A 26,907-nucleotide genomic window follows, 5' to 3' on the forward strand; every position below is an offset into this window, starting at 1 on the left:
TTAAGCTTGGGGGAGTTGATACGTCTCCGTCGTATCTACTTTTACAAACTCTTTTGCCCTTGTTTTGGACTCTAATTTGCATGATTTGAATGGAACTAACCCGGACTGATGCTGTTTTCAGCAAAATTGCCATGGTGTTGTTTTTGTGGAGAAATAGAAGTTCTCGGAACGTCCTGAAAATTTACGGAGAATTTTTCTGGAATAAAAGAAAAATACCTGCGCAAAGATCCACCGGAGGGGGCGTGCCAGTGGGCCACAACCCGTGGGCCGCGGCCACCCCCCTAGGCTGCGCCGTGAGGGCTTGTGGGGCCCACATGGTACCACCGCCCCCAAACTCAGCTCTATATCGTCTGTCTCGCCCGGAAAAAATTAGAGAGAAGGTTTCATCGCGTTTTACGATACGGAGGTGCCGCCACCTCCTGTTCTTCATCTGGAGGGCAGATCTGGAGTCCGTTCAGGGCTCCGGAGAGGGGAAATCGTCGCCATCGGCATCATCAACCTTCCTCCATCGACAATTCCATGATGCTTTTCATCATTCGTGAGTAATCTCATCGTAGGCTTGCTGGATGGTGATGAGTTAGATGAGATCTATCATGTAATCGAGTTAGTTTTGACGGGGATTGATCCCTAGTATCCACTATGTTCTAGATTGATGTTGCTACTACTTGGCTATGCTTAATCCTTGTCACTACGGCCCGAGTGCCATGATTTCAGATCTGAACCTATTATGTTGTCGCCAATATATGTGTGTTTTAGATCCTATCTTGCAAGTTGTAGTCACCTACTATGTGTTATGACCCGGCAACCCCGGAGTGACAATAGCCGGAACCACTCCCGGAGATGACCATAGTATGAGGAGTTCATGTATTCACCGCGTGTTAATGCGTTGGTCTGGTTCTTTATTAAAAGGAGAACCTTAATATACCGTAGTTTCCATTAGGACCCCGCTGCCACGGGAGGGATGGACAGTAGATGTAATGCAAGTTCTTTTCCCTAAGCACGTATGACTACATACGGAATACATGCCTACATTAGATTGATGAACAGGAGCTAGTTACATATCTCTCCGTGTTATAGCTTTTACATGATGAATCACATCCGTCATACTCATCCATCACCGATCCACTGCCTACGTGTCTTTTACTACTGGTCCTTGCTACGTTACTTTGTCCAGGCTTGTCCCTTGCTACAAAAGGGATTGGGCCACTTTGCTACTACTGTTGTCGCTACTGCTGTTACTACTGCTGCTGTTACTCTGCTGCTACTGCTGTTCCTTGCTACTTTGCTGTTACTTGTTGCAAGACCCTTTTTCGACACCGTTACCGGGGAAGAATAGTTCCTCGTCCATGTGCAACTTCTTGGCGCCATTGATACAAAAGTTAGGAATAGTCTGCCGTCAACAGATCTTTTCTGACACTGTTGCTATCATACTACTTTGCTACTGATACTTTGCTTGCAGACACTAATCTTTCAGGTGTGGTTGAATCTGACAAACCCAGCTGCTAATACTTGAGAATATTCTTTCGCTTCCCCTTGAGGCGAATCAATAAATTTGGGTTGAATACTCTACCCTCGAAAACTGTTGCGATCCCCTACACTTGTGGGTTATCACTGATTTGGTCTTAAAACTATTTTAGTTCACCAAAACCATAAAATAATTATTTTATGAATTATTTTCTTATTTTATTTGCATGTCCATTTCTCAGGCCAGAAATGATATTTCTATATGGAAAAAAATACTTTTCTGCCTTAGAAACATCTGAGGAAATTTGGAGATAGTGAGAAGGACATATATTTTGCATACATAAGATTTTCAACCCCTTTTTATATTATAAATATTTGAGTAAAACCCTGAAAACCTATTTTGTGTGTTTTGACCTTTTTAAATATTTCCAAAGGAAATATTCTCAATAAATTCCTAGAAAATTCCAGTGACCTTCCTAAGCCATATTTGGTGCCCACATAAAGTTTCACCTTGATACAAGGTGGTTAAGGTCACCAAATAATTCCAAAACCCTTTTTGTCCAGAATGAAGTTAGAGCAACTCTACATAGCAAAGTTTATCAAATGAAGCTGAAAAACTTTGCATGAGTGCCTAATACCTCAAATGAGGACCCCATGCCAAAAATGGGATTTGTGGGACTTAATTTTCCCACACTCCCTTTGGAAGGAACATATCTGGTCATTTAGGGATGATTTCAAGTTTACAAAGCTAAACTTGTCCAATGGAGCCCAAACTTGGTGTAGCCTCATATTTTAGCACCAAACCCAGTCCTCTTAATTTGCATAGCCAGTGGTGGGGTGCAACCACCCCAAACCACTGTCGAGCACCTTCTGACAGTTGGGAAAACCCCTCCTAACCCCAGCTAAACCCAATCCCTTTCTCTCAAACTCCTAGATTAGGTGGACAACATTAGTGCCTAACTCCACTCAAGTGGCCCTTCTCTGGTTCAAAGTAGAAAATCAAAAATATCCAATTTGAGCTTCAACCCAAGGCTGACAGCACCTGTTTCCCTTCCCTCCTTTGACCAGATGACGCTCCCATGGGATTCAAAAGGCTAGGCATCTCCAAGCAAGTGCCCAGGACATGCTTGTCGGTGGTGCGAGGTCGATACCTATGGGAATCAACGTGAAACCCTTGTGGTCGTAGGGCGGGGACATGTGACGTGAAGAGCAGAGCCAGTGATCAGCACCCGACAAGCCTTTTTACCCAGGTTCGGGCCGCTTACTCGTAAAACCCTACGTCCTGCTTGTCTGGTTGTATTAAGCATTTAGTTGTTGGTTGTTACATTGACTGTTGATGATCGTCTTATGGGTCAATGTCCAGAGAGTCTAACCCCTTATGAATGAGCTAAGAGCCTCCTTTTATAGGAAAGGGGGTCACCTACAGTGCTCGGTGGTAGGTTCACAAGGAGTTACACTAAACCTAGAGCGGTGCTTATCCATCTACCGTTGTCGGGTGCATTAAAATGCACGTCTTGTCCTTGTCAGCGATGTGTTGGTGAAGACACATATCTAGGTGTTTTGACACCTCGACGCTGCACTGGCACATGCGGAATGCGCTGGAACTTGGGGGGTGGTGGCACTGTGGCAAGGGCGGTTGCCTTCCAGTGCCCAGCCCTATCATCTCGGCAAGGAGCTTGCCGGGACCTTGGGTGTTCGTCCCGGCAAGGGAGCTTGTCGGGGGTTTCGGTCGTCATCCTGACAAGGGAGGCTTGCCGAGGTCTTGTACTTGGTGAGTTCATCACACCCACCAAATGGGCGTGACCTTGGTCATCTTCCCGGCAAGGCCGGCTTGCCGAGGCCTTCGATAGTCTTGGGGGTTGTATCTTGTCTGGGTCCTGCCATGCCCTGGAGGCAGGGGCTCTTCGCGCCCGTGCACAAGTCTGGGGCACTAGGGACCCCAGTCTTTAGTGCATCGACATGATCCCCGGGCCTGGGCCACACACGCGTGCGAAGGGTTGTTGGGCCAGGCCCAAAGAGGTGCACGAGCCTTCATGGCTGGATCTGCTGGCGGTTGCTTTTCCCCACATCATGCATTGAACGTGCGGAGTGGGGAGTCGTGCGCGGAGTGGGCTTTCCACCTCCTGAAATGCCTCTGCCACACGCGTGGCATGCGCAGACATGGATGGACAGGTGGAAGACGTGGCCTTAAAAGGCGTAGTAGTGGATGGGCCCGCCCATGCATGCACTGGTGCCGCAGGGCGGTTCTCTGTTCGCCCGCGATCTCAAGCGATTGGGTGAGAGGGGTGCTGGCTGATACGTCTCCCTCGTATCTACTTTTCCGAACTCTTTTGCCCTTGTTTTGGACTCTAGTTTGCATGATTTGAATGGAACTAACCCGGACTAACGCAGTTTTCAGCAGAATTGCCATGGTGTTGTTTTTGCGCAAAAATAAAAGTTCTCGAAATGACCTGAAATTTACGGAGAATTTTTCTGGAATTTATGAAAAATAATAGCGCAAGAATCAGCGGAGGAAGTGGAGCCGTGAGCCCACAAGCCCACTAGGCGCGGGCCCCCCTGGCTGCGCCTGGCAGGCTTGTGGGGCCCACAAAGCTCCACCGCCTCCCAATCCAGCTCTATTTAGTCCGTCTCGCCTGGAAAAAATCAAGGAGAAGAGTTCGTCGCGTTTTACGATATGGAGGCGCCGCCACCTCCTGTTCTTCATCTCGAGGGAAGATCTGGAGTCCGTTTTGGGCTCCGGAGAGGGGAAATTGTCGCCATCGTCATCATCAACCTTCCTTCATCGCCAATTCCATGATGCTCTTCACCGTTCATGAGTAATCTCATCGTAGGCTTGCTGGACGGTGATGGGTTGGATGAGATCTATCATGTAATCGAGTTAGTTTTGACGAGGATTGATCCCTAGTATCCACTATATTCTGAGATTGATGTTGCTAGTACTTTGCCATGCTTAATGCTTGTCACTAGGGCCCGAGTGCCATGATTTCAGATTTGAACCTATTATGTTGTCGCCAATATATGTGTGTTCTTGATCCTATCTTGCAAGTTGTAGTAACCTACTATGTGTTATGACCCGGCAATCCCGGAGTGGCAATAGCCGGAACCACTCCCGGAGATGACCATAGTATGAGGAGTCCATGTATTCACCAAGTGTTAATGCATTGGTCTGGTTCTTTATTAAAAGGAGAACCTTAATATCCCGTAGTTTCCATTAGGACCCCGCTGCCACGGGAGGGATGGACAATAGATGTCATGCAAGTTCTTTTCCCTAAGCACGTATGACTACATACGGAATACATGCCTACATTAGATCGACGAACTAGAGCTAGTTAGTTATCTCTCCGTGTTATAACTGTTGCATGATGAATAGCATCCGGCATAATCATCCATCACCGATCCAATGCCTACGAGTCTTTTACTACTGGTCCTTGCTACGTTACTTTGCTGTTACTACTGTCACTGCTGCTACTGTTACTCTGTTGCTACTGCTATTACTTTGCTGCTACTGGTTACTGTTGCTTCTGCTACTATCATACTACCTTGCTACTGATACTTTGCTGCAGATACTAAATCTTTCAGGTGTGGTTGAATTGACAACTCAACTGCTAATACTTGAGAATATTCTTTGGCTTCCCCTTGAGTCAAATCAATAAATTTGGGTTGAATATTCTACCCTCGAAAACTGTTGCGATCCCCTATACTTGTGGGTTATCAAGACTATTTTCTGGCGCCGTTGCCGGGGAGGCACAACTATATTCTCTGAGTCACTAGGGATTTACGTCTGCTGGTCACTGCTACTTCTCGAACAACAACGCCAAAAATTGACACGTTGACGGAGACTTGCTTGCGTCGGTTTTTCCCTTGAAGAGGAAAGGGTGATGCAACACAAGAGCAGTAAGTATTTCCCTCAGTTTGAGAACCAAGGTATCAATCCAGTAGGAGAATCTCGTCAAGTCGAGAGTACCTGCACAAACACAAAGAGCTTGCACCCATCGCTATAAAGGGGTTGTCAATCCCTTCAAGATTGATTGCAAAGTGAGATCTGAAGGCGGAAAGTGCAACGAAGAAAAAGTGTAAGGCTGAAAATATGGTGTGGAGTAGACCCGGGGGCAATTGTGTTCACTGGAGGCTTCTCTCGAAATAGCAAATATTACGGTGGGTGAACAAATTACTGTCGGGCAATTGATAGAACCGCGCAAAGTCATGACGATATCTAAGGCAATGATCATACATATAGGCATCACGTCCGAGACAAGTAGACCGATACTTTTTGCATCTACTACTATTACTCCACACATCGACCGCTATCCAGCATGCATCTAGTGTATTGAGTTCATGACGAACAGAGTAACGCCTTAAGCAAGATGACATGATGTAGAGGGATAATCTCAAACCAATGATGAAAACCCCATATTTTTACCCTTGATGGCAACAACACGATGTGTGCCTCGCTACCCCTTCTGTCACTTGGTGAGCTCACCGCATGGTATGAACCCAAAACCAAGCACTTCTCCCGTTGCAAGAATCATAGATCTAGTTGGCCAGACAAAACCCACAACTCGAAGAGAATAACAAGGATATGAAATCATAAATAAGAGAGATCAGAAGAAACTCAAATAAGATTCATAGATAATCTGACCATAAATCCACAATTCATCGGATCTCGACAAACACACCGCAAAAGAAGATTACATCGGATAGATCTCCATGAAGATCATGGAGAACTTTGTATTGAAGATCCAAGAGAGAGAAGAAGCCATCTAGCTACTAGCTATGGACCCGTAGGTCTATGGTGAACTACTCACGCATCATCGGAGAGGTCATGGTGTTGATGAAGAAGCCCTCCGTGTCCGGATCCCCCCTCTGGCAGGGCACCAAAACGTGCCCCAGATGGGATCTTGCGGAGACAGAAGCTTGCGGCGGCGGAAAAGTACTTTCGATGATCTCCTGATTTTTTTGGATTTTTAGGGAATATATAGGCGCAACCCCTAGGTCAGGGGACGCTCAGGGGGCCCACAATCCTGGATGTCGCGGCCTCCCCCTGGTCGCGGGGTGGGGGCTTGTGGGGCCCCTGGGGCTCCCCTGCCTTGGCTCCCAAGCTCCCCGATCTTCTTCCGTTCCAGAAAAAATCTTTTCGGGGATTTTCTTCCGTTTGGACTCCGTTTCAAAATATCCTCTGAAAGGGGTCAAAAACATGGAAAAAATAGGAACTAACACTTGGCATTGAGTTAATAAGTTAGTCCCAAAAAATAAATAAAAGGCATGCAAAACATCCAAAGTTTGACAAGATAATAGCATGAAACCATCAAAAATTATAGATACGTTGAAGACATATCATACCTCGAAATAAATAAAAGAATTGAAAACAAGAATTTCTGAGATAACTTCAACGCTCCGGATAGAAGGAGAGAGGAAAGAATAAACAAGATATGCCGATAAGAATTTCCAACACAGGAAAGAATTCTAGGGAAGAAAGGATATGATGACACGAATAACTGAATTGACTTTACCGAAAAAGACCACAAGAATGAATAAAGATGAACATGAAGCTCCTGAGAATCTTCACAAGGACTCACCGGATAGAACACGGAAGAAAAGATAGCGGAAGCAACAATGAAAAGAAAACTCTTGGATGAAAACTAATCACTGAAGAAAAGGGTGGGAGGGCGGGAAAAAACAAAGACAACTTGGGACAGATGAGATGAACTCCGGAAGAAACGAGAGATTGATCTTGTAAAATAGGAGAGGGTGGAATTCACTTGGAGAGAAACACACCGGGTGGAAAAGAATTAACATGACGAGATTGAGCAAAAGAATTAGCATTCCCATAAAAAATATGAGAACACCTCTTGGAAAGATCTGAAATCACCACTCGACATCGAAGCAACTTGAATTACCATATTCCAACAAAACAAAGGGTGCGGCTTATGAAGCAAGCCAGAACAAATTCATGAGAGAGATTTCCGTTCGATATTTTTGTGGACAGGATCGCACGGGCTCGAACCTTACAGTAGTCATCAAGTGCAAGGCAGTGCACACGACATACGAAGCGTCCCCGAGTCGTAGAAAGCTACAAGGACTCTTTAAGACACAACGAGAATCGCTGTAAGACGACCGTGAACAAACAAATCCACTAGATGTCGAACCAACAACTCGAAGAGAATTACAAGGATATGAAATCATGCATAAGAGAGATCAGAAGAAACTCAAATAAGATTCATAGATAATCTGATCATAAATCCATAATTCATTGGATCTCGACAAACACACCGCAAAAGAAGATTACATCGGATAGATCTCCATGAAGATCATGGAGAACTTTGTATTGAAGATCCAAGAGAGAGAAGAAGCCATCTAGGTACTAGCTATGGACCCGTAGGTCTATGGTGAACTACTCACTTATCATCAGAGAGGTCATGGTGTTGATGAAGAAGCCCTCCGTGTCCGAATCCCCCCTCCGGTAGGGCACCAGAACGTGCCCCAGATGGGATCTTGCAGAGACAGAAGCTTGCGGCGGCAGAAAAGTACGTTCGATGATCTCATCATTTTTTCTCGGATTTTAGGGAATTTATAGGCGAAAGTCCTAGGGAAGAGGTGGCCCAGGGAGCCCACAAGCCTGGGAGGCGCGGGACCCCCTAGCCACGGCTAGGGGGCTTGTGGGGTCCCTGTAGGCCCCCTGCCCTGATTCTCAGGCTTCCCGATCTTCTTCTGTTTCGGGAAAAAATCTTTTTGGCAGTTTTGTTCCGTTTGGACTCCGTTTAAAACCCTCGTGTGAAAGGGGTCAAAAACATGGAAAAAACAGGAACTGGAACTTGGCAGTGAGTTAATAAGTTAGTCCCAAAAAATATAAAAGGCATGCAAAAACATCCGAAGTTTACATGATAATAGCATGAAACCATAAAAAATTATAGATACGTTGGAGACGTATCAGTCACTATGAAGAATCCAATAGATCCAAGAACTAAAGTTTTGCCCTCAACTACGAGGACAGGTAAGGAACTGCCATCTTGCTCTGCACTTGATTCACCTTCAGTTATGAGTAAGTTTGCGACATCACCTCCTGCTAGAAATCTTGATATGTCGCCTGTGCTTGATGATGCTACTTCTACTGCCCATGATGCTTATGATGATGCTATGCTTGATACTACTTTGCCTGATGATGCTATGCTTGATACTGCTTTGCCACTAGGTGCATACCTTGATGCACAAATTGCTAGAGTTGCTGCTAGATGTGATGATACTTCTGAAACTGCTGATACTATTGAAGTAGAACCTGCTATTTTGCCTGATAGAGCTAGCTCTCCTAGAAATGAATTCCCTCATATGCCTGGGCGTTATGTTCTGGAGGGAGAGATAGCTGAGGATTTTCTTGCGTGTAAGGATAGCTATGATGTTGATAATTTACTGCGCAAGTGGAAAGAAAAATCTCTAAATGCTAGGATGAAATACGACCTGAAGTTTGCTACTTCGCCTATCTTTGTGACCGATAAGGATTATGAATTCTCTGTCGACCGTGAGTTAATCACTCTGGTCGAATCTGATCCTTTTCACGGTTACCAGTCTGAAATGGTTGTAACCCATCTTACCAAACTACACGATATAACCACCCTATTCACTAGTGAGGAAAAGATCCGCCACCACTATATCCTCAAGCTGTTTCCTTTCTCGCTAAAGGATGATGCTAAGACCCGGTTCACTTCTCTTTCTCCTGGTTGTGTGCGTAGCCCCCAGGATATGGTCTACTACTTCTGTGAAAAATATTTCCCTGCCCATAAGAAGCAAGCTGCCTTGCAGGAAATATACAACTTTTCTCAAGCTGAAGAAGAGAGTCTCCCACAAGCTTGGAGGAGGCTTGTCCAGCTGCTGAATGCTTTGCCTGATCACCCTCTTGAGAAGAATGAAATACTTTATATCTTCTATAATGGATTTACCGATGCTTCCGAAGACCACCTAGATAGTTGTGCTGGTTGTGTTTTTAGGGAACGAACCATAGAACAAGCTGAGATTCTACTGAATAACATCTTGTGCAATGAGAATGCTTGGACTATTCCCGAACCACCTCCTAAGCCAACTCGAAAGAAAAGAGGTATTCTATTCCTTAGTCCTAAAGATATGCAAGAAGCTAGGAAATCTATGAAAGAGAAAGGCATTAAATCTGAAGATGTCAAAAATCTACCACCTATCGAAGATATCCATGGTCTTGATAACCCGATAGAGGTAGTAGAAGTAAATTCTTTTCATAGATTCAATGAGAGTGATATTCCTTTTGATAAACCTGCTAGCTTATGCCTCGATGAATTTCATAACTTTGTTGCCAAACAACAGAGTTTCAATGATTATGTTAGCAGACAATTGGAACAAAATGCTCGTATGCTTAGTCATTTAAGTGGTTGTGTAGACAGAAATGTCAATGATCTTAAGCTTCTAAGTAAACATGCCTCTATGGTTACTACTGAAGTAGAACAAGTACTTGAAGCTCAGAATGACTTTCTCAATGAGTTGAATGACAATTGTGTCAGAGTCATCACTAGCGGCGGTAGAATGACCCAGGAGCCTTTGTATCCCGAGGGTCATCCGAAGAGAATTGAACAAGATTCTCAAGGAGTTAGCACTGATGCACCTAGTCATCCTAGAAACAAGAAAGATGATAGGAACCTGCACGCTAGCAACCCTGTTGCTGCTACACCTGAGAGTCCAAACGATGTCTCTGTCTCTGATGCTGAAACACAATCTGGTGATGAACATGAGCCTAATGATAATATCGATAGTGATGTTCATGATGATGCTCAACCTAGCAATGATAAGGATGTGGAGATTGAACCTGTTGATCTTGATAACCCACAACCTAAGAATAAGAGATACAATAAGAATGACTTCGCTACTAGGAAGCATGGTAAAGAAAGGGAACCATGGGTTCAGAAACCCATGCCCTTTCCTCCCAAACCATCCAAGAAAAAGGATGATGAGGATTTTGAGCGATTTGTTGAAATGATTAGACCTGTCTTTGTGCAAATGCGTTTGACAGATATGCTCAAAATGTCTCTGTATGCTAAGTACATGAAGGATATTATGACTAATAAGAGGAGGATACCTGAGGTTGAGATTTCCACCATGCTTCCTAATTATACCTTCAAGCGTGGAACTCCTAAGAAACTAGGTGATCCCGGTGTGCCCACTATACCTTGCTCCATTAAAGGCAACTACGTTAGAACTGCGCTATGCGACCTTGGAGCCGGTGTTAGTGTTATGCCTCTCTCTCTTTACCGTAGGCTTGAACTGGATAAGTTGACACCCACTAAAATCTCTCTCCAAATGGCCAACTAATCAACTGCTTCCCCTATCGGCATTTGCGAGGATATGCCTGTTGTGGTTGCTAACGTCACTATCTTAACAGACTTTGTTATTCTAGATATTCCCGAGGACGATGCCATGGCGGTCATCCTCAGATGACCCTTTTTAAACACTGCAGGGGCTGTTATAGATTGCAACAATGGCAATGTCACTTTCCATGTCAGCGGTAGTGAGCATATGGTGCACTTTCCGAAGAAACAATATGGAGTACACTGCATCAATACTATCGAAAAAACTTCATCGATTCTTATTGGGAGCTTTGAATGCCATATTCCTCTTGTTAAGATGAAGTATGATTTGCTTGTTGGGGAGATTCACATCTCCTTTGAGGTAACTTAGTGGCTATTCGAAAATTCTCCGTTCTCTTTTGCGATTCAAAAAAGTTTGTCAAGGAGACTTGATGAACCTCATTGACGGATTTATTTCGATGACCATGAGATGGATGAATTGAGGAGTCACAAACCTCTGTTCCAAGATTTCACCTTCGGTTGCTTAGAAGAAAAATGATAGATTTAGTTAATTTTCCCTGTTTTCTGCTTTTAGCTTCCCGTGGAAAACTACCCCGAAAATAAAAGTTTTCCGAATGTCCTGAAAATCAAGTATGATTTTTTTTGGAATTTTTGAAAAATACTAAGACAAAGAGCTAGTCTAGGGGCTGCACCAGTGGTCCACAAGCCCTGGAGGCGCAGGCACCCCTTCGCCGCGCCTACCTGGCTTGCGGGGCCCACGTGCACCCCCTCCACTCATTCTAGCTCCCATCTGCTTCTCCTACCTCCCGAATTTTTTTTTGCAGCTCAAACCCGTGTTCTTGCTCTTCTTGCTGGGATTTTCGATCTCCTTGCTCAAAGCACCATTCTCTGAACTGTTTTGGGGAAATTACTCCTTGGTAAGTGACTCCTCCATTGGTCCAATTAGTTTTTGCTCTAGTGCCTTATACTTCGCGTATTTTTGCTGCCTTGGTGACCCTGTTCTTGAGCTTTGCATGCTAATTTTAGCTGGTCCCAAGTAGTTTTGATGCGTAATATGGCCTCTAGGCACTTGTGGGAGTAGTTGCTACGAATTTAGTTGAGCCTTGTTCACTTTTCCTTTGGGTCACTGAAAATTTCAGAAAAGGAAGATGTCGGTTCCTCAAGCAAGAGAGATCCCCGTCTTGCGATTCGGGAGCCCGATCCTTACCAACTGAGGAACACACAGGTACAACCATGTGAATGGCCTTCTGATGAATTCATGATTGAGGCAGGTTTCAAAGACGAGTTTGGTACACTTGTTCACAACGTCGGACTCGAAGAATTCATCTCCGATAATTGTGAACAGTATGTTGCTCTCACTACCTCTTTTGTTCGTAGATTCAAATTTTCAGTTGGCCATGATACATCTGTACTGTTTGATCTCTATGACAAATCGTATACCATGGATTTAGAGGATTTCAATAGAATTTGCAAGATACCTATTTGGGGTAGTCTCAATGATCCTCCTAAATCTTCGGTTAGAGATTTTTTCTCTGGTATAACCGTTGGAGATCTAGAGATATTACACAGGCTACCATGGGGAGCATTCATTTTCCTGCCTTACATTATTTTGCCCTCTTCATAGGCAAATGCATTAATGGCAAGATTGAGCATTGTCACCTCTCCGCACCCGACCTTAGTATTCTTAAGAGCGTAGTAACAAGTGATAAAAGTTTCAACATGGGAGCTATTATAGCAAGGAGGCTGAATAATAATGCTAATGAAGGGGATTTCTTTGGTGGGATCTATGCCACCCGCATAGCAAATTTTCTTGGAGTACCTATCCGCGAAGGAGATCCCCCGCTCCATACAGCTTTCCTTGATCGCACCGCTTTGACACGCTATCAGTTCCTTGAGAGGGATGATGAATCCCTCCTATACCGTTTGATATTTAACCGGTAGCGTGTTTTCCATATTACCCTTCCTGCTCCTGCCTTTTTTGGCTTTCAGGTAAAATGGAAATATTACATAACCAGAGGAGAGGCAGAGGAGTATGAGAGGGAGGCAAAGGCTACTCGTCTCCGTGAGGCAGCTATTCAGGCAGTGGCTGCAGCGCTCCCGTATAACCCCCATTATGATTTTGGGTATCGTCCGGACCATCCATGGGAGTATACCAACTTAGGCCAAAAGCCTAAGCTTGGGGGAGTACGTGTTTCTCACCGACTTTACATTCTTGCTTATGCTTTCACTTTGTTCGTTGGTGTTCACACTTTGCCACTGTATCATCCATGCTAGTTTATTTTATTTTTCTCGTTTTCTTTTCGTGTGTCTGTCTAGTTTGAGAAAACCCAAAAATATTTTATTTTTCTTCTTTTTCTTGTTGGGAGCTTTCCCATGTAAATAGTTTTATTTTTCTTTGGGTCAAGGTAGAAGACCATGGTTACAATGTTTAGTGGCTCTCGCATGTATACCTGTTTAGCTGTCAAAGAGCCATATTACTTTGTCTTCTCCTTTGTGTTTGCTTGTAGATTCCAGCTTAGTCCAATGCACGAGCATCCTTATTATTGTTCACATCATTCCGTCGTGCAAGTGAAAGGTAATAATGACGATATATCATGAAGTGACTTGAGCCTGGAAAAGCTGGTATGAACTCGATCTATTTTGTTTTTGTAAATATGACTAGCTCATCGTTCCTGATTCGGCTTTGTTGTGATAGAAACATGTTTGCAATGACAACTTAGAGATCGTAGTTTCTGATGCCATGCTTAATTAGCTAGGAGCTTATAATGGTTTGCCTTGGATGCCAACATGAATTTTGAGATGACTATGATGTAGTATGATAGGATGGTATCCTCCTTTGAATGTTTCAAGTGGCTTGACTTGGCGCATGTTCACACATGTAGTTGAAACAAAACAACATAGCCTCTATGATATTCATGTTCATGGTGATTTATGTCCTACTCATGCTTGCACTCATTATTGGTTAATCTCAATGCATTTTGATGACTGTTGTCGCTCTCTAGTTGGTCGCTTCCCAGTCTTTTGCTAGCCTTCACTTGTACTAAGCGGGAATACTGATTGTGCATCCACTTCCATAAACCGAAAGTTGTTCCATATGAGTCCACCATACCTACCTATGTGCGGTATCTACCTGCCGTTCCAAGTAAATTTGCATGTGCCACTCTCTAAATCTTCAAGAAATAATCTGTTTTGCATGCCCGAATCGCTCATGTGGTGACAGGGGGCTATTGGTATCTTCCATGCTAGGCGTGTTATCCTCGATATGTGTTTATCCACTATCATGCACGAGAAAGGGGCCGGTAATTGGAATTCCCAGTTCCATACTCAAATCAAAAAGATAACTGCAAACAAAACTCCCCCGGGATTGATGTTGGTATGGACGGTACCCGAGGATTCAGCTAGCCGTGGAGTGTGATTGATTGGTGGTGGGGGAGTCAAAACTTTACTTTTCCGTTTGGGAACTGCCTATAGCATGTGTAGCGTGGAAGATGTTGAGAAGTCTTAGTCATTGCGTTGACAATGAAAGAATGCCATCCAAATTTATTATCTCTGTTTTCAAAGCTTGAGCTCTGGCACCTTTGCAAATCAATGCTTCCCTCTGCGAAGGGCCTGTCTATTTATGTTCGTGTTGAGTCATCCTCCTCTTATAAAAGCACCAATTAGAGAGCACCTCTGTCATTTTTATGCTTTGCTTTTACCTGTGTTGAGTATGACTGTGACTCGATCTTCATTGCCTTGAATTACAATGTTTAGTCAGCCCTTGGTCTTTGAAGGTGCTCTGCATTTATGTTTTGCGGTCTTAGAAATAGCTAGCGAGATACCACCTATTCGTACTGCTTCATGTTGTTTTGATTGAAGTGTTGACACTTGAGGCTTATTATTATTTGCTCGCTAGTTGATTATGCCATTGATATGAGTTTACCATGAGACCTAGATGTCATTTGCTTATGTGGTTTGCTTGTGATCTTGCTGAAATTCTGGTTATGAGTTAGACATAGTTGCAACAACTAGATCAAACAGAGTTCGTAAACGTTTTTTCATTTGTCTCTTTCAGTTTGTCAACTGAATTGCTTGAGGACAAGCAAGTCTTTAAGCTTGGGGGAGTTGATACGTCTCCGTCGTATCTACTTTTCTGAACTCTTTTGCCCTTGTTTTGGACTCTAGTTTGCATGATTTGAATGGAACTAACCCGGACTGACGCTGTTTTCAGCAGAATTGCCATGGTGTTGTTTTTGCGCAAAAATAAAAGTTCTCGGAATGACCTGAAAATTTACGAAGATTTTTTCTAGAATTTACGAAAAATACTGGCTCGAGAATCAGCGGAGGAAGTGGAGCCGTGAGCCCAGAAGCCCACCAGGCGTGGCCCCCTGGGCGCGCCTGGCAGGCTTGTGGGGCCCACAAAGCTCCACCGCCTCCAAATCCAGCTCTATTTAGTCCGTCTCACCCGGAAAAAAATCAAGGAGAAGAGTTCATCGCGTTTTACGATACGGAGGCACCGCCACCTCGTGTTCTTCATTTGGAGGGCAGATCTGGAGTCCGTTTTGGGCTCCGGAGAGGGGAAATCGTCGCCATCGTCATCATCAACCTTCCTTCATAGCCAATTCCATGATACTCTTCACCGTTCATGAGTAATCTCATCGTAGGCTTGCTGGACGGTGATGGGTTGGATGAGATCTATCATGTAATCGAGTTAGTTTTGACGGGGATTGATCCCTAGTATCCACTATGTTCTGAGATTGATGTTGCTACTACTTTGCCATGCTTAATGCTTGTCACTAGGGCCCGAGTGCTATGATTTCAGATCTGAACCTATTATGTTGTCGCCAATATATGTGTGTTCTTGATCCTATCTTGCAAGTTGTAGTCACCTACTATGTGTTATGACCCGGCAACCCCGGAGTGACAATAGCCGGAACCACTCCCGGAGATGACCATAGTATGAGGAGTCCATGTATTCACCAAGTGTTAATGTGTTGGTCCGGTTCTTTATTAAAAGGAGAACCTTAATATATCGTAGTTTCCATTAGGACCCCGCTGCCACGGGAGGGATGGACAATAGATGTCATGCAAGTTCTTTTCCCTAAGCACGTATGACTACATACGGAATACATGCCTACATTAGATTGACGAACTAGAGCTAGTTACTTATCTCTCCGTGTTATAACTATTGCATGATGAATAGCATCCGGCATAATCATCCATCACCGATCCAATGCCTACGAGTCTTTTACTACTGGTCCTTGCTATGTTACTTTGCTGCTACTGCTGTCGCTGCTGCTACTGTTACTCTGTTGCTATTGTTGTTACTTTGCGGCTACTGGTTACTGTTGCTACTGCTGCTATCATACTACCTTGCTACTGATACTTTGCTGCAGATACTAAATCTGTCAGGTGTGGCTGAATTGACAACTCAACTGCTAATACTTGAGAATATTCTTTGGCTTCCCCTTGAGTCGAATCAATAAATTTGGGTTGAATACTCTACCCTCGAAAACTGTTGCGATCCCCTATACTTGTGGGTTATCAGTGGCTTTTCGAGTAAGGGAGGCTAGCCCCCGCGCCCCGTCCTATAAATTGGGAAGGTTTGCGAGGGGTTTTGCTCACCGAACTCCTTCTGAATCCACCAACTCCTCAGCCTTGGTCTTCAGAATCTTCTTGTGTCTGCACGTGGTACTCGCCCCTAACCATGGTCAGGGGACGGGGTCGGCCACCGTCGACCGCCAGGGCGGCGAGAGGATCCCGTTTGGATCATGCCACATCTTCTAGGGGAATACGGCCCGAGCGCCCGTGGCGGAGGAAGGGCGAGGGGCCGCAGTCATCGTGGAGGTCGAGGCCGGGGGAGGCGGAGCGCTACTCCATCGCCTCTGCCTTCCCCGAGGCTTGCCCTCGTGGCGGTCCTCCATGTTGCTTTAGGGGCGCCCACATGTGCTTTTCGGCTGCTGCGAAGAGGGCTCGAGCGGCGCCGGTTGTCCTACCTCGAGTGATAGCGACAAGGAGGACAACGGTGGTGGTTAGGTCCGCGTTGGGTTAGGGCCACGGGGTGTCAAGTTGGAGGTCGACTCCCCGAGCCCCAACTGGGCGTAGACCGCACCGTCGTGGCTAGCTCACGGGTCGCCCCCTCCTGACGGGGGCATCTTGCCGGAGCTGGCGTCGGTGCCTGATGACCCACAACTATAGGGGATCAATCGTAGTCCTTTCAATAAGTAAGAGTGTCAAACCCAACGAGGAGCAGAAGGCTCTGATAAACGGATTTCAGCAAGGTAATAACTGCAAGCACTAAAAGTAGCGGTAACAAGTGATGGTGTAGCAAGGTGAAACGTAACAAGTGAAAAGTAACAAGTAACAAGTAGTAGAAATGTTGCAACAAGTGTCCCAATCCCTTCTATAGCAAGGGACAAGCCTGAACAAAGTCTTATAGGAGGAAAACCGTTCCCGAGGACACACGGGAATTTCTGTCATGCTAGTTTCATCATGTTCATATGATTCACGTTCGTTACTTTGATAGTTTGATATGTGGGTGGACCGACGCTTGGGTACTGCCCTTACTTGGACAAGCATCCCACTTACGATTAACCTCTCTCGCAAGCATCCACAACTACAAAAGAAGAATTAAGACAATGTCTAACCATAACATTAAACTAGTGGATCAAAATCAGCCCCTCACGAAGCAACGCATAGACGGGGGTTTAAGCTTCTGTCACTCCAGCAACCCATCATCTACTTACTACTTCCCAATGCCTTCCTCTAGGCCCAAATATGGTGAAGTGTTATGTAGTCGACGTTCACATAACACCACTAGAGGAAAAGAAAACATACAACATATCAAAATAACGAGCGAATATCAAATTCACATGACTATTATTAACATGACTTATCGCATGTCCTCAGGAACAAAAGTAACTACTCACAAAACTTAATCGTAATCATGATCAGAGGTGTAATGAATAGCATCAAGGATCTGAACATAAACTCTTCCACCAAGTAATCCAACTAGCATGAACTACAAAGAGTAATTAACACTACTAGCAACCTTACAAGTACCAATCGGAGTTGCGAGACGAAGATTGGTTACGAGAGATGAACTAGGGATTGGAGAGGAGATGGTGCTGATGAAGATGTTGATGAAGATGCCTCCCCTCCGATGAGAGGAGTGTTGGTTATGACGATGGCGACGATTTCCCCCTCCGGAAGAGAAGTGTCCCCAGCAGGATCGTCCTGCCGGAGCTCTAGATTGGATCTGCTCAAGTTCTGCCTCGTGGCGGCGGCAAAACCACGAAAAAGCTCCCGCATGATTTTTTCTGGAACGAAACCCTTCATATAGCAAAAGAGGGGGGCTAGTGGGCCGTCAGGGAGCCCACAAGCCCCCACTCCGCCACCAGGGGGGTGGCGGTGGCAGGGCTTGTGGCACCCTGGCAGCCCCCCTCTAGTACTTCTTTCGCCCAGTATTTTTTATATAATCCCAAAAAATTGCACGTAACTTTTCAGGGCATTTGGAGATGTGCAGAATAGTGGACTAAGATTTTCTCCTTTTCCAGTCCAGAATTCCAGCTGCCTGAATTCTCCCTCTTCAAATAAACCTTCCAAAATAAGAGAGAAAAGGCATAAATATGGTACCACAAAGTAATATAACATCCCATAAAGCAATAAATATCAACATGAAAGCATGATGCAAAATGGACGTATCAGTGCCTCGTGTTTGAGCAGGAGGCACCTCCGCCAGCTCTGATTTCTCCAGGTCCTTTGCTTGAGCCATCTCACTGGAGCGGGCGTTGGCTTCCCGGCTCCAGGAGGAGGCGCGCTCGCGAACTCCGGATCCTTTGCCCCTTCCTGTGCCCTGCCCTCTGCTCCTCGTCCAGAGGGGGGCTAGGTGGCGCTTGCCGGGGCCGATCCTCGTGGGCACAATGCTGGTCCTGGGGAGCCAGCCCTGGTCGCGCCGCGGGCTCTGCCTTTTTTTCTTCTTGAACTTCACTCCGACGAGCATAGTTCCTCGCCAAAGACTGTAGTTCTAGGTTAGAGTAGATCATATCATCCATGTAATATGTTTGAGAATATCCCAAACAAATGAATGAAAAGACTGTTTTCCCTTTTTCTGATTCTATTCTTTGCATGATTCGTCTTTGCATTCTCTAGGAGCTTGCCGACAACTACCGACAAGGCTCCTTGCCGCATTCAGTGCAACCATAAAAATCGCCAAGCGTAGCTTGAGATGAAATCAGGTGCTACGTCGCCGCTTGCTCTGTTGATCAGGTTCGCAACAGTTTGAAGGCGCTCTGTGGCCGTTTAGGTCGTTTGAACGAGTTCGAAACAAAGACAAGGTGCACTGATCTTTGGAAAGGTCCCAGTATGCGCAAACTCCACACACAAATATTGGAAACTTTCAAAGGGGAAGCAACGTATCTATCTACTTCAGATCTGAATCTTAAACTTTAAAACTTATCTGCTCACACTGTGGTTGCATGACGTTGAATCTTTCGCCGGGGCGTCGGAGTCCCCGGCAAGCATGAAATTACTGCTCCCGGTGGCTTTTTCTCCAGCAAAGACTTCTTGCCGACAGTCCACGACCGTCGTTCAGAGAAAAAGCCGGCCAGGGTGTAACCCCTTAACTTCTCTCTTGCTAGGCTGTGCTCGCTGAGCCCCCGAGCGCATCTTGGGCGATGATACGACGCTCTCGGGGGCACAACACTCACGTTGGAGTGCGTGCCGGGGCTTCGGGACCGTGTGGTGCATCCTCAACGACTATGCATCACTCCGCATAGGTGCGTACGCCGAAGCGCGTTGGCACCGAGCAACACATCGTCCTGATGGCACCGCCTTTGGAGCCTCCGCCTCCCTGCCCCGCGCTCATGTAGCAACGCGCTCGCGCAGGCCTTGGGAAGCCGTAGCAGAATAGAGCGTCCGCCGCGGTACCGCATTTTCGAGGGAATGCGACGTGGCACCCAAACTTCCAAGAATTTGGTGCGGAGTTTGCTCTCATTCACGCACAACTCCGCACCCCCTACCTGGCGCGCCAAAGATGTCGGTGGTGCGAGGTTGACACCTATGGGAATCAACATGAAACCCTTGTGATCATAGGGTGGGACAGGTGACGTGAAGAGCAGAGCCAGCGATCATCACCCGACAAGCCTTTTTACCTAGGTTCGGGCCGCTTACGCGTAAAACCCTACGTCCTGCTTGTCTGGTTGTATTAAGCGTTTTGTTGTTGATTGTTACAGTGACTGTTGATGATCGTCTTACGGGTCAATGTCCAAATAGTCTAACCCCTTATGAATGAGCTAAGGTCCTCCTTTTATAGGCAAAGGGGTCACCTACAGTGCTCGGTGGTAGGTTCACGAGGAGTTACAGTGAACCTAGAGCGGTGCTTATCCATCTACCGCTGTCAGGTGCATTAAATGAACGTCTTGTCCTTGTCAACGATGTGCTGGTGAAGACACGTATCTAGGTGTTTTGACACCTGGACACTGCGCTGGCGCATGCGGAATGCGCTGGAACTTGGGGCGGTGGCAGTGTGGCAAGGGCGGTTGCCTTCGAGTGCCCAACCCTGTCATCCCGACAAGGAGCTTGCTGGGGCCTTGGGTCTTCATCCCGGCAAGGGAGCTTGCCGGGGGCTTCGGTCGTCATCCTAGCAAGGGAGGCTTGCCGAGGTCTTGTACTTGGTGAGTTCATCACGCCCACCAAATGGGCGTGGCCTTGGTCATCTTCTCGGCAAGGCAGGCTTGCCGAGGCCTTCGATAGTCTTGGGGGTTGTATCTTGTCTGGGTCCTACTATGCCCTGCAGGCAGGGGCTCTTCGCGCCCGTGCACAAGTCTGGGGCACTAGGGACCCCAATCTTTAGTGCACCGACAATGCCAGACACGTCCAAGGCACCCCAGAGCATGCGAGCATGACGTGGCATGCCAAAGCTGCGCTTTGGGCACGCTACAAAGAGCAACCGAGGTGGGGGCGACTCCCTCGGCCAGTTCCAGCCTCCCCGTGGTGTCTCTCTTATCCCCCGACAGCCCCTTTGCATCAGGCAGCCCCCAGGGCCCCTCCTTTCCCGCGCCGAGAGCCGGTGCGACGCGTGCCCGCGCGCACTAGTAGCGCCCAAGGAGCATGGCCACGCATGCGCGCCACTCCTCTCTCCCCCTCTCTCGCATGAGTCGTGGAGGTCCAAAACCACGTCCTAAGACCGTGGTTTCGACCCCAGCCTCTCTCTGCACCCTCATGCGCACCATGGTGGATCACCGGCGCACCCGAGTCGGCTCACCGTCGCGGGCCTATTTATAGCCCCTCCCCTCGCTCCAAAACCCCTCACTCCACTTCACCTAGACCCCAATCACCTCCCTAGCCACCCCATTGACCAACCAGAGCCCCGGTGCTCAAGATCGATCGAGGCCCCTCCACATCGGAGCTCCGGTCGATCTCCGGCTACACAACAATTATCGCGTTCCTCTGCCCACCTACGCACTCGCCAAGACCCGAGGAAGCTTTCCCCTCTCTCGCCCGAGTGAATCCATGCCCGTAGCCACCACCTCCACCGTCACCCTAAACCTCTCCGCCGGGGCCACCTCATCGCCGGTGAACCAGACCCCCCCCCCGTCGTGGACTCGACCACCAACAAGTAGGCGATGACGAGATGGACCCATTCCTGCCGTTGTTAGGGCGTGAGGACGTCGGTAGCCACACCGACATGGTCCTCCTCCTCTATGTCTAGAGGTAGAAGACGACCCCGACAGGTGTGCCCCACCTGTCGGTGGCCCATCTCTCTCTCTCCCTCACTGCCCGCAGCCACTGACCGCAGGGGCCCACGCGTCAGGTTCAATCCTGACGGCGCGCGCGCCTGGGCAGACTGGTTGGCTGGCCACTGGGCCGGCCCAGTCCCACGCCAAGCCAGGCCGGGGCTGTTGCCCTTTTTCTTTTTATTTAAAACTTGGTTTTAAATGATTTTTATAAAAAAATTAACCAGTGAATAATTATGATTCTTCCACTGTCATTTTTCTAAAAATGAGGAGTATTTAATGGAACTGTTAGGCAAATTTTTAGAACAACTTATCTGTTTTATAATAATTAAAAAGGCTAATTCATGATATTTTTACTTCTGTTAAATTGATTTTAAAAATATTCTTTCACTAAAACCAGAGACAAATATTTTTAAAATAACAATACGGATTTATCAGAATTAAACAACATTTCTGAAGTGACTTTGTGATCTGTTTTGTAGTGAGCTACTTATTGCTTTTTATTTAAAATGACGATAGAAAACCCGTGTGATGAAGGAGTTGGACTTGAAGACCCCGAAGACCCCGGATACTTAGCTAACCAAGGCAATCAGGCCTTTGACCATGTTTGAGCATATGTTATATTGCATGCTAGTGTAGCAAATATTTCCGTTGCATGTGATCATAAGTATCGGTAAATCATTGAAGTGATGTTACTAATGGCTCCTCCGGAGCACCTGCATGTTGAGCATGATCCTACCACCTATGAGGGTCACACCAATATCATGTTGACAAGTAGAGCTAAGCATAGTAGCATGAGCATGATGTTGGTATAAATCAAAGGTTTATGAAAACCCCGTCGGGTGCCACTAATGCCCGAGGGTGATGATGAGTTAGGTGGCCACTTTTGGTGAAGTGGTGCACCGGGTATTTTGTGTGTGTATGGTTTCAGAAATGGGAATAGATTTATGATGCGTCGATCGTCCCAACCTTACATGTACGGCCACGTTACCCCTTTATGGGACGGGGCTTAGTTGATTACTCTGGTCGGTGCTAGCAAAGAGCCACATTACTAGTGGCGGGAGTGATGTGTGGTCACTCTCGTGATGGGGTCGTGCCAGGTAGGGTGACTATGCCGTTTTTATGTGTTCCAGGCACACCATTGGTCCCCGCATGGATGATACTGTCCAGAGTCGATGCTCGTAAGACGTACATCATGTGAGCTGGGTACCAATCGAGTGGACCTCTTTGTCTAGTATCATCAGGGGAAAGGCATTTATCGGGTACTTACCTCGGGTATGTTATATACCGCGACTCGTGGATGACACGGAAGTTTCCTGGATCTCGTGGGTCCAGCGTACTACCTCTACAGAGTGTAAAACTATTCGAATAGCCGTGTCCACGGTCAAGGACAGTTGGGTAATCCTGCTTAAACTACGTGAAGTCGTTTCCGCATAAACCAAGTGTGTGTGAGTGTGTGGTAAATGATGTTAATATAAAATAGTTGATATGACCAAGTTTGGTGACTTGGCATATGGGGTGAACCCTGAGTGTTCAGCCCTTGACAGATATGCTGATATCTATAACCTGTTCTTCTAATTACCATCTAGCTTATTTTGCATATCCATGAACAAGTTCATTTATAGTTAAGATCCTATCCACCAAAGCTGCATATTACTTGTTATACTACCAATTGCATTGTTCATATCATGGGCTGTTTGCGAGTACATTCAAAGTACTCATTGGCTTGCCACTAGTTATATTATTGACCAGACATGGAAGGACCGGAGTTTGGACAACAGTACGTCTTCGGAGACGGCCCTGCGAACTAGGACGCTTCCCAGTCAGAATGCGTGTTGGTGTAGGCTGATGGCATGGGCACCCGCTTAGCCCTAAGATTTCCGCTACTAGTTGTATGAGTGTGATTTGGCCTTATAGGCCCTACCTTGTGAACTTGGCCATTCGGTCATGTGATGTAATAATTTGGTACTTTGATGTAAGACTCTTACTATTCAGCATTTGTGTGTCGGTGAACATTGATCTCTGGGATCACTGAGCATGTTCATTCAGCGATCTCGACTCAAAAGTCGGGGTCCCCACATGTGCATTGCTATTCTTTGTACGCACCAGCAAGGTGTATGTGACATGGAAGAGTAACCCATGATCCTAATCGATTGTGCATTTGCATTCAAACGCAAATTTTATATAATGCACAAATTTAGGGGGAGCTCTTGCTTTTCACATACCTCTCAAAGCGTCGATGCTAATCATTGGTTATATCTTTTGTCGAAGCTTTGATCTATATGTTGTCATCAATTACCAAAAAGGGGGATATTGAAAGCACAATTGCTCCCTATGGTGGTTTTGATAATTGATCCCAACATATGCATCGTTGGACTAATGTGTTTTCCAAGTATATTTCAGAAAAGTTCAAAAGATGTTATAGCTTAAGGTTTATGTGGAGATTCCCTTGGATGCAAGAAAGGAATAATATTGTCTCAAGCTTCAAGCTAGAAGACTCTTCATTTTATATTTGTGAGAAATCACTTTTGAGTCCATAGGAAAGCCAATACTATTAAAAAGGGGTGAGGTAGTAAAATAAATTGATTGCTCAAATGATCAAAGTTAGCCAGCAAAACACTCAGTCATTTCCCCCACATATCCACTCTGTTAAGTTCCACATATACAAATTTGGTGTAGCCAACATTGCCATATCGGACCCACCGAGTTTGAACCCAAGACAGAACCCTAGCCATTCCCACCAAATCGATGCAACCGAAACTGCATCGGTGCTATCGAGTTTGGGTGACCAACATTCTCTTGCCAAGATACACAAAATCGGAATTTTCGAGTTTGAGTATCGGTGCCACCGAGTTTGGTCATCTGACCATTAGTCACCTTTTCGGTGCCATCGAGTTCTATATATCGGTCTCACCGAGATTCAAAATTTCACACCGTTGAGCTAATCGGTACCACCGAGTTGTCCACTTTGGTGTCACCGAGTTTGCACTTTTGTGTGTAATGGCTGGATTTTGGTTGTTGCCTATATATACCCCTTCACCCACCTCTCATTCATGGGAGAAGCACTCACAACACACCCTTCATTTCTAGATCCATTTTCTGAGAGAGAACCAGCTGCTCATGTGTTGAGACCAAGATATTCCAATCCAATCATTTGAATCTTGATCTCTAACCTCCCCAAAACGCTTTCCACCAAATCAACCTCTCCTACCCATTCATATCCCGTGAGAGAGAGATTTGTGTTGAGGAGACTATCTTTAGAAGCACAAGATCAAGGAGTTCATTGATCTACCCCATATATTGCCTTTTGGAGGTTGGTGTCTCCTAGATTGGTTAGGTGTCGCTTGGGAGCCTCCTACTTCATGTTGTGGAGTTGAACCAAGATGTTTGTAAGGGCAAGGAGATCGCCTACTTCGTGAAGATCTACCGTGAGTAAGGCTAGTCCTCCGTGGACGTAAGCCGTGGTGGGATAGATAAGGCTGCTTCTTTGTGGACCCTCTGTGGGTGGATCCCTCCGTGCATTCTCGCAGCTGTTACCCTCTATGGGTTGAAGTCTCCACTAACATGGAAGTACGATAGCGCCACCAATCGGAACCATGGCAAAAATTGCCCTGTCAACCTCATGTGTTTGATCTCCCTACCTTACTCCTCTACTTTACACTTGCATGTTTTACTTCCCGCTGCAATACTATTAGGAATGAATGTGTAGGGTGTACTTGACCTGTGATAACTGTCGTAGTTTCCTCTCAAGTAAAACTGGGAAAAGGCAAAAAAAAAATCTTGTCAAGTAGTCTAATCACCCCCCTCTAGACATACTTTCGACCCTACATATTGCGATGATCTCCGGGCTATCGATCGAGGGCACGGCTCTTACCAGGGAGGTTAAGTCTGAGGGATGGCGACAACGTGTTGTAGGTTTGGTTGGTGTTGAATCACCACCGTGGATTCATGAAACCAAGAAAGATCCTAGGCCATTCGGGGTGTTATTTTCATGGCTACAACAAAATTTCTATGAGTGAACACATAATGCTAGTCCGGATGTTGTGGAGATGCACGCGAGGGCTTACTTATGGAATCTTTTGACCCAAGTGGTGTTTCTGGATGGCATGGGGGACACAACCTCATGGATGTTTTTGGACCCTCTCCGTAACTAGGTTGTTAAGTGGAGTTGGGGGTTGGCGGCACTAGCTTCCTTGTATCGTCAGGTAATGCTTAGTAAGATGCATTCCATTAGTTCAAATAGATGTTTGTGTGTGATCGTTTAACCTTTGAACAAATGTGCAGTTGGACGGAGCATCTATGAGGAGTAAGCCGACATTGAGTCTTGGTGGTTTTGTTTGGGCCATACAAATTTGGATGTGGGAGCTTATCCCTGTAGGCCGTAACGTCACCACTGCTCCGGAAGAACCTTGGGAGTGGCCTTTTGACGGGGATGAGGAGCGGTACCCCACTATCGCACACACATGGGCTCATGTGCAAGTGTCTTGTATCGCCGCCATGGGGAGTTACAAGGCATACATAAGCGAGCTTGACATTCTTTACATACATAAGCGAGCTTGACATGGCGCGTTATAATCAGGTAATTATCCATATGCTTTGTATTTTCTATGTTTTTTTACATAAGCGAGTGACACGTTCTGATGTAGGTTAATTGGAGGTCATACATGGTACTTAGGCATTTCTCTTTAAGCAATATGTGCTTCCATGACCAACATCTATGGCGTGTGCGGTGCCCCATGATATGTTTTTTTGCGGTCGAGTGGCATCTTCCACATCGTGTTTCAAAGCAATTTGGAGTACAACAACGCACCCCACCAGAATACGTTGAGAAAAGTGTGCTGCTACATAGGTGAGAATTTTTGGAAACATATATTGATCAATGTTTAACACACGTCACCAACACGAGTTATCCACACAAGCACGCTGATAGATAATGTCAGGATCCATGTCCTTATGCCTTACTTGAGCCTCTACGCCACCAACAATGTTATGTTGCCTCTCATACTCTTCCTCGAAGTCATGATCATCATTATTGATCGGTGCACTACCTCCGAACTCATATTTGGGATACTCATTGGCTTCCACTTCAACTTTATGCTTAACATCTTCTACCAAGGTTTGCTTCAAGTCAACTTCAAAGAGAGGAGCCTTGACCACCTTACTTGCAAACACTTCGAGTGACTTGATTGTCGATGATGCGACAACCTCCTTATATGCAACCCAATGCAAATTGGACCTGATAGGCATCGTCTTCATTCAAGACTTGTGTGCCGATCCAACATCATATCTTTCTACTAACTCAACTTGGTCACTTGCATCCACCCACTTTAATCTTGTCTGTATTTCTTCCACAACCTTTTAATAACTAAGACTCTCAAGAAATGTCAATACTTCCTCATACTTGTCAA

The sequence above is a fragment of the Hordeum vulgare genome, chromosome 2H, assembly GCF_904849725.1.
Source record: "Hordeum vulgare subsp. vulgare chromosome 2H, MorexV3_pseudomolecules_assembly, whole genome shotgun sequence".
Classification (NCBI taxonomy): domain Eukaryota; kingdom Viridiplantae; phylum Streptophyta; class Magnoliopsida; order Poales; family Poaceae; genus Hordeum; species Hordeum vulgare.